This window comes from Nuphar pumila, chromosome 11 (assembly GCF_984573655.1).
Source record: "Nuphar pumila chromosome 11, dmNupPumi1.hap1.1, whole genome shotgun sequence".
Lineage (NCBI taxonomy): Eukaryota > Viridiplantae > Streptophyta > Magnoliopsida > Nymphaeales > Nymphaeaceae > Nuphar > Nuphar pumila.
This window is the reverse complement of record NC_143259.1, coordinates 5,762,379-5,772,132: the sequence shown is the minus strand read 5'-3', so window position 1 is coordinate 5,772,132 and position 9,754 is coordinate 5,762,379. Positions and strand designations below refer to the sequence as shown.

General features: G+C 41.4%; 1 pseudogene; it reads right to left on the bottom strand.

The window, feature by feature from the left end:
- Nucleotides 1-2,121: 2,121 nt before the first annotated feature.
- On the bottom strand, nucleotides 2,122-4,041 carry LOC149821749 (purine-uracil permease NCS1 pseudogene; annotated as a pseudogene).
- Nucleotides 4,042-9,754: the final 5,713 nt, after the last annotated feature.

Genomic DNA, 9,754 nt, shown 5'->3' with positions numbered 1-9,754 from the left:
GTTTTCTGAAAAAAAAAAAGAGTGTAAATTCTTGACAACCAATCTTGGGATCTTCCAATCCAATTTCCCGTGGATTGGATTTCTGAAGAAAATCGAAGAACTTTATTCGCAAAGAAATACTACATTTTCAACTACTACTACCCATCTACGCGCAAGAAAAAGCAATGGAAAATAAAGGAACTTAATGCATAACTTCAGAAAAAATAACAATAATCAATCATCCATCCATCTGCAGAGCTCCCTCATCTATTTATAGATGAGATTTTACCTAATTCTAATTCAAGTAAACTACCTACCCTGATAACCGCTTAAAAGATAAACTTATCCTAATCTAACAAAATGTGAAGTTAGATGAAATATATAAATCCAATATTTTTTACAAAATATCCAAATACCCCCAAAAAACTCTAAACTATGAATCCAATCCAAATAGATCTTTATGGACCTGGGTCTTTCTTTTCCCCTCCTGCATCATTCTCCTCGGGTTGAGGAGGACTTGCCCTTAAGTCTTGATTTCTCTTACGTTTTTTCCAATTCCGCTCCACCAACATGAACCATCGATTAAGTGCTCCATAGTTGATGCAGATATGTCACATGTGAATATGAAGAAGATAAGATCCAACCCGCAAAAGGACTGAGGACTATGCAGATCCTGCTTCTAGATTATTGGTAGAGAAAGATAGCAAATGAGTCTAAAAGTAATATTTGGGACAAGTTAAAGAGATTTAAATAAAGATCTGTTAGGGTCCAAATAGGATTAATTGGATCCAAATTAACCTTTATTGGACCTAAATGGGATTTAGTTGGTCCTGGATCAAATGAGATTTGTTCCACAAGCGGGTTGGGTTTAAGGAAATGAGACAAAAATGTTAGGTTTGGGTTCAATTTAGAAAAAATCCAGAACTAAACTCGATTACAAAAGAGTTTTCTTGGGTCAAGTTCGAGTTTAGATCAGTAGAACTCAGACCTAAGACTCATAAATTGGCCCCCAAAATGATAACTGTGGGCTTGAACCGCGCCTAAACCTGTGAGACTCGGGCCTGGAGGTTCGAAACCTTCCCACACAGATGATACATGGAGGAACTGATTCGGGACTGAACTAGTTCCTCCTCTCGTCTCATCGTAGAGGGGGTTCCCACTCACGCCACGCTAGGGCAAGAGACACCCCCTTGGTACCGACTGTGTCGTAGCAAGGGAGGGGCCTCCTATCGGACACCCCACCGGTCAGAGAGCACCGACGAGTGGGGGCCGGTGGTTTTCCCATCGACAGTGAGTTCATTGGCGGCCTGCTGCAACTAGACAGTGGAGGAGGCAACCCCCACTGCCACCACATCGCTGGCGTTAGATCTGACTGACAGACGAATGCTGACCGGGATCCCACCACGGTGAGTCCATCGTTGATGGTAAACTCCATAGAAGGGAGGATGGGCAGCAATCGACGCACCGCCTGCAAAGGTAGGGGGTGAGGCGACCCCTTTACTGGTGGGGTGGGGTCTCCTACCGAAGGGACTAGCTCTCACCGGTGGTGTCCATTCGACGCGAGATCATCGATGAGGCAGTGCTATCCCGCAAGAATATGAAAAGAGGGAGAGGGGAGAAAGGCGGATACCACCCTCTTCATTTGTTGCCATAAAACACCTCTGTTTCGCACTCATTGATGGGCATGTGTGATTGCATCACTTGTCTCAACATAGTAAGACTTTTGCTGATCTTCATCATGATCGCTTTCAAAGACATCAGTTCTACCGGCAAATCGATCACCGTATTTTTGCTTCAATCACGATTTCTGTTACAAGATCGAGATCTTGCTGTGATATCATTTTGATGCAAATGAAATCTTTAATTCACGGAAAAATACTATGTTATCAACTACTCCAGATTTATGTTACAGATGCATAACCAATGAAAATTAAAGGAACTTAATGCATAATTAAAAAAGATAACAATAATCAATCATCCAACTCTAATTGTTCATCTGCAAAGCTCCCCCGTCTATAAATAAATAAGATTTTACCTAATTCTAATTCAAGTAAATTAACTACCCAGAAAGATAAACTTATTCTAATCCAATAAAATGTGAATTTGGATGTAATCCATAAATTAAATATCTTTTACAAAATATTCAAATACCAAAGAAAAAAATTTAAATAGATCTTTATGGACATCTTCTCTTCCTCTCCTACATCAATCATCCAGCACCCAACCAAAAAAGAAGAAAAAAACACGCTAATGAAAATAATTGGGCAACAGTGGTTCATCCAATTCAGCCTCTTTTGCTCTTCCCCTCGAACAAGAAAGAATCCAATAGAGCAAACCAGCAGACAAGAAAGTGATGAACCAGGCAATGTCATAAATCACGACAAACGCAGCAGGAACAGCCTTCAGAATTCCCACTTCATAAAGAAAACCCGGAATCACAGGCAGCACTGCAACGACCAGTGCTGCAATTGCCACAAGATTGAATCCTCTACTGTACCAATAAGGACCGAACGGACTCACAGAATACAGGCCACCAACATTCAGAACACCTCGCCGGAGCACCCAGTAATCGACGACGATGATGCCGCCGATCGGCCCCAGCAGCGCCGAGTATCCAACCAACCAAGTGTCCACATAGTCTCACTGGACTGAAACAGCCTCCATGGCTGGACCAACGCCCCAATTACAGAAGTAACCAGAGCTCCACCTCTGAAACTAAATCTACGGGGGCTAAGATTCACGATCGCGTTCGCTGGGGCGACGACGTTCGCGGCGATGTTGGTGGTTAAGGTAGCAAGACTAATGCCAATCATGGCGAACAAAATGACAGGCAAGCTGGTGCTGATCCTGGGAAGGAGAAGAATCGGATTGGAAATGGCTTCGCCGAAGATCACCTGAGTAGAAGAGGTGACGGCGAGGCCAACGAAGGCGCCCATGAAAACCGGCAAACCGGCCTGCCCGAGGATTTGATGAGCCTGGCTCTTAGAAAATCTGGTAAAATCCGGTATGTTGAGCGACATGGTTGCCCATGAGCCGACGGAAGCTGTAAGGCAGGGGAAGAAAATTTGCCAGAATTGCGAAGGATCAAGCTTCGATTCAGTAGACAACATGCTTCCGAACCCACCGGCGCGCACATAGGCCCAAGCGAGCAGCAAGATAACGTAGAAAACGAGCACAGGAGCCGAGTAGTTCTGCAAACGCCTTACACCATCCATGCCTTTCCATATGATGGCGAGTTGGAGGATCCAGAAAACGAAGAAGCAGGCGAGCTCCAGCAGGTTCGTGCCGAGCCACGGGAGGGTTTGGGTGAGGGAGGCGGGCTTGAAGGAGTCCGGGACAAGGAGGAAGATGGCTTGGCCGCCGATCCACGTTTCGATCCCGAACCAGCCGCAGGCGACGAGGGCGCGGAGGAGGGTGGGGATGTGGGCTCCACGGACGCCAAAGGAGGCGCGGGCCAGCACCGGGTAGGAGATGCCGTAGCGGGCGCCGGCGTGGCCCGTGAGGGTCAGGGGGAAGAGGATGATGAGGTTGGCGAGGACGACGGTGAGGATGCCTTGCCACCAAAACATGCCGAGCTGAACTAGGCTGCCGGCGAGGTAGTAGCAGGGGACGCCCACCACCATGCCCACCCATATGCTCACCATCCCCAACCATGTCAGGGTCCGCTGGTCCGGTCTGGTTGGCTTGAGGTCCTCGTTGATGAGCCCTGGATCTGGTTCCAACTCCTCACCCATCTCTTCGTTTCCTGCTGTAGAGGGCCAGTTGCAGAAGAAGAAGAAGAAGAAGAAGAAGAAGAAGAAGAAGAAGAAGAAGAAGAAGAAGAAGAAGAAGAAGAAGGGGGAAGAGGATGATGAGGTTGGCGAGGACGACGGTGAGGATGCCTTGCCACCAAAACATGCCGAGCTGAACTAGGCTGCCGGCGAGGTAGTAGCAGGGGACGCCCACCACCATGCCCACCCATATGCTCACCATCCCCAACCATGTCAGGGTCCGCTGGTCCGGTCTGGTTGGCTTGAGGTCCTCGTTGATGAGCCCTGGATCTGGTTCCAACTCCTCACCCATCTCTTCGTTTCCTGCTGTAGAGGGCCAGTTGCAGAAGAAGAAGAAGAAGAAGAAGAAGAAGAAGAAGATCGTTTGGGGGTTGAGATCATGCGATACTGGTTTTCAATCACCACAACAAATGAGCCGGTGGGACGAAAATGCCCTCCATATAAAGGCCACTCCATGTGGTTGATAACTTGATATTGAAAAAATCATCACGGTCGGGTCTAATAAGATCCATGGTTGATATGAGCTGGCTACATAGTGATAATAACAAATCCTCTTGGGTTGTGAAAATGTGTCATTCAAGAAAACATATTATAAAATAAAATCATAAAAATCCAAATTCTTTAGTAGTTGCTCAAATCATTGTTTGCTGATTAGGGATCTCAATAATCTAATTATGAGAATTTATAGTTAGATATCTCAAGTCATTTGACATAAGATCAAACAAGACTTACTTAGGTGACAAATTCAGTGAGCTTAAAATCAAGTTAAAGTGCCTTATGCTTGAGCTTGCTTCTAAATTTTTTTTTATGGGTTCAAGGGAATTCGTAGTCACTAGTTAGGCTCCATCAATGGCCAAACCAGTCGAGATGTGAAAAAAACCAAAAGAGTCAAGTGTGAAAAAAGTGTGTTTAAAGTGAGAAAAAACATTATCATACCCTTAGGCTTGATAGTTTTTTATGGAGGATATGGTTGTATGGTAGGTGCAGGTGGTAATGGCTCAAGAGGAGAAATGAGTCAAAACAACCACATGAGAAAAAAAATAAAAAGAGAGCCAAAAGAGAGCATGCTTGAACAGATGAAAAGGCAAAAATATGAAAAATATGTTAAAAGTGAGAAAATGAGAATGATATTGGTTGGGAAGCCATAACAAGTTGAACGGTAAGACCCCTTAATTTTTGTTAATTATTTAAATAAATAATTAAGAATTATCTTAATTTTTGAGTGTTGTTTTTACTTAAATCTAATATAAAGGAAATAAAATTATGCCTCACACACTCTATTATCTAAACCAAACAATAAAATAATAAACAAAAAAAAATTAAATAAAAGGACAAGAGTGTGTCCCACCTTAAATAAACAAGGAACGGGTGTAATGATAAGAGGACGAGGAAAGGGTGAATCACGCTTCCCTCTTTTACGAAGAAATTTAAAACTAATAAGTAAGATAATAAAAAAAAGTATAATAAATACAAACAAATTTAAAAAAAGAGCATTAAAAAGTCAATTTAATGACTTATGGGTAGAATAAGAGACACCATAGGCCATGTGTCTCTCCTCTCCCTCTTGACATTTAATGCCCCTCTCTCTCTCTCTTTCGTAACCCCCATTGTTTAAAAATATAACAAATAATAAAAACCCTATAAAGCAACTTGATTGGGAAAAGAAAGAGACACCATACTAAAAAAACTTCCATTTTTAAATTTAATGAAGCTCTCTTTAATAAGCCTCTCCTTCTTCTCTACAGTTCAAAAAAATATATATATATATAAGCAATAGATTATATTAAAAATATTAAAACCACTTAATGGCCTTACGAAAGAGAAAAAGACGCTACCATGGAACGTGATGCGTCTCTTATTCTCCCATTTCACATTATGTGAGGTTGACCCTCACATACGATTTTGCCTCACACACTCTATTATCTCTCTCAAATTTCTCTCCATCATCTCTCATCTTTCTTCTCTTCCTCTTCTTTCACCTCTCTCAATCTCAAAACCCTCCTCTCATATCGTATGATAGAGAAAAAATTCAACTGGGGAGCTTGGAGTAGTTCAAAACTGTTCATGTCCGTTCGATCAACAATAGAGGTAGGGTTTCCTGAACTAAGGTGCATGAGTAAGGGGCCTACATGAGGTTCATGTTGGCTACAACTTAATATACCCTTCCAAGGTGAAATTGATAGCATATTAGGGGCACGATCGAATCACATGCGCATGAATCAAATTGAATATAACCCAAAGAACCCAAAAAAAAAAGGGTCTCATGATTTCTTTTATGTGATAATATCCACGATCCTGTGATTGATAAAATCACTACTTAAGAGAAAAGAAAAAAAAATATATATATATATATATATATATATATGTGTGTGTGTGTATTATTAATCTAATAGTTATTCAAGGAAAACATAGGTTTGTTTAGATGTATGAGTTTAATGAACATAATGAGTCCATGCATCATAGTTTTGGATATTGTGCTTGGAAAGAAAAAACGCTATTTCACTCAACAACTTTCATGTGACGCATGCTGCTTAATGTGTAATTAGTTAGTTTTATTTACTGTCCATTTGCACACATGCATACACCTTGTATGAGGTATATATATATATATATATATTATGGCATGTGAAGGGTGTAGGGCAATGAACTGGTGCCTGTACAACCCCAACCCATTTCACTTCTGGACCTCACGGCTTTGTCGAAGGTTGGGCCAGATGGGTTACTCAACCTAGCCACAACTGGTGCGCAAGGGTGCACCATACCCTTGCCTGAAGCCATTGTAGCCTGCAGTGCACCTACGTGCAGCAGACCAGGGTCTGCAACCTCTGGCTGCTGCCCTTCTCTGCGCATGGCAGACAACCACTGTGCGTAGCAGGGTGTCCTGTGCCCAGCTGAGCAGAGTCAGCTGGGGTCACTTGGACCCCAACCACGGCTCGATGCTGCCTACAGTTTGAGCTCTGCAAACTCAATGTCACCCTAGAGGTGACGTTGATGCTTCCAGCCTACTAAACTCAGTTGAATGGCTGATACGGTTTTACTTGACCCTGTCAAAAGAGAGAAAAAACATATATAATGAAAAAATATATATTATATATATTGCAGGATGGCTAGGTCTGCCTGTTCTAGCCGTCTGCCATCATAATTTGCAGTCTATGTTGCAGACCTACAGAGCATAGCAGCTGTGACTCCTGTGTTGAGCCGTAGGCTGCACCCACTAAGCGTACAGCAGGTTGGATCTGACGACCCCAGCCCACCTAACAGGGACTCGGCAATCAACCGTATGCGCCACCCTGGGTAGTGCGTTGTAACTCGGACTCTAGCAATTTGGCTGCAATTGAGGATGAAAAAAATAAAATAAAATAAAAATAAATTATATATATATATATATATATATATATATATATATATATATATATATATATATATATATATATATATATATAGAGAGAGAGAGAGAGAGAGAGAGAGAGAGAGAGAGAGAGATGTACAAACAAAAATGCTCATTTGATGTTGGATCCTCAAGATTTGAATCGTATTTGTGTACAAGTTTGGTTGTTCTTTTCTTTGAAACTCAAAAAAATATGGTAACTTTGGTTGGCCATCTTGTTATTGGGAAATATGTAAATGAGTATTTTTGAACAATTTCCAATTTTTATTGCTCATGCACAAAAAGATTATCTTTAATGAACTTGGCAAAATACATGAGATTTTAATTATATTTATTATTTGGCATGAAAGGATGGTATGTTTCACATATGAATGTCATGACCATGGACTGCATATTGTTAAATGCATGTATTGATAATTTGTATAGTTATAGAAATGTGCATGATTCATGATTGTGCAAAATTAAGCTCAAAAGTTGAGCATAAGGTTCACATAACCTTTGGGGTGTCACACGAGCATTCACAATAATTTGTTGTGTGTGTTTTGCCCGAGTCTGGGCATGTGGTTGAAAAAGACCAATATAGTACAATGTGTACGCCCAAGTTATTAAATTAAATAACTGCATGTACACAAACCTAACTAAATGTCTGGCCGGTTTAAACATACTAAGGCATTCTTTCGGTTCGTTGGTAAATACACCATGAGCTCACTTGATTGGTGATATGAATATACTAAAAATAAATATAATATTATTGATTATACCCTTAGTTTTGTCTGCATTCTATCATTTCATGTTGATAAGACTGTGTACTCTAAAGCGATATTCAGGTTCTTGAAACCCTGGTTTGCACAAGAGAGGCAAGTATAAAAAATCTAATGAATCAAATTAAAAAGAAAAGAAAATGAATACACATCCAACGTCGAACTACCTTAGAAAGGGTAGATGGTACAAACTTTGTTGGATTGTTGTTGAAACATACAACATTTATTATTATGTTATGAACGATAATGACTCAATTGTCTTTTGCCCACAGAGTTAGGGGATGCAGACTACTCAATTTTGTCTTATGTGAGTAGGTCCTGTAACTCTATGGAAGTCAAATGCATTCTGTTTATCTCAGCCTTTAGGGGTTATTTCTCGTTATTATATCGTCACTTTAAAAATCCGATTCATATATTCATTCAGGGTATTAAAGCACTCATGCATAACAAAACCCTTGAATGGTCTCATGTGTCTCAACGTAATTGAACTGCGCATACCTCTAGGAGGTTAATAAAGCAAAAAATAAATTTTAACTATACAATTTTACTTTTTTGTAATTAATTGCTTGTGCATGTTCTTAGTTAATTTGATGCACTATGATTGATTTAAATGTGTCTTAAGACATATTCTGATATTAATTATACTTATTTTGAAATACTAAAAAATTAAATTCAACATGATCTTATATGCTTGGTACTTTGCTTGCGTACCTTGAGAAGAGATTCTCTACAGAGACTTGAAAAATCCAACCCCAATATTAATCATTTTTGGATCAGGATGAATAATTAACAAAAGCTGTTAGGGGAAGCTTGACTGGAGTTGTGAAGATCACATCTTTCATTGTCACTATTTAAGCAAGTTCACACGAGTCAAGCCGAACACATGCTGTTCATGTTTGGCTCAAAGTATTTTTTTTTTTTTTTTGATATTTACACGGAGAAACCACCCCCAAGAACAGAGACCTAACCACACTGGCTTTGCCTGCCATACTTACGGTCGCTGTCCTGGCCCCAAAAAGCTCCGTAGGCTCACCCCTTTCTCCAAGGGAGTTGCTTGGCTCGAGTAGGTCGTTTTACATGTTTTAGGTTCCAAAGCTTATTTTACATAAACTAGCTCTTTAATGGCCGAGCATAAGTTGAACCAAGAGCGACTCGTCTTGTTTTCCAGCCCTGCTCTTACTTTTCAGAAAACAGAATTGCTATATTTTTTTTATGCAATTGTTTGTTAAAAAAATGACGTAACTTAGGATATTGCATTTTGAAGCACAGGACAACATTCCAAGTTATCAACAATTTGGGATAAGTATGTGCATCTCTTTAATGATGTATCTGGATGCACCCACTTATCCCTAAAGATTAGGGTCTGATCCATGAAGAAGAATTTGCAAAACTTGGCAGTCTCATATCTGAACCAACCCAAACTCGGATCCGATACCCAACCCATTTGCATCCCTACTAAAGATGGGATAAGAGGGTCAGTGGTCTGTGCTTTAGAACACAACCAGCCAATTAATATGGCTGGCTGCGTACACCCCAACAGTGTTGTGAGAGGTACCTGAAGCGTGAGGCGCACGCTCAAGGTACTGAGGCGTTCCTGTGATGCGCCCCTCATCAACCTCCGACCAGTTGTGACCACCGACCACCGGAGTTGCTGTGCTGCAGCTGCTGCTCAGTCTTCTCCGACCACCGGACGAGCGGCATATCCCTCGCTTTCGTACCAGCTGGGCGCGTGGTCCTTCTCTTACTGCCTCCCCTCCCACCGCTTCACTTCCATACCAGTTGTGAGAGGCATATGCCTCAATACCTGAGGCGTACGCCTCAGAGGCGAAGCGCAGGCTCAACGCCTCGCTTGGCCT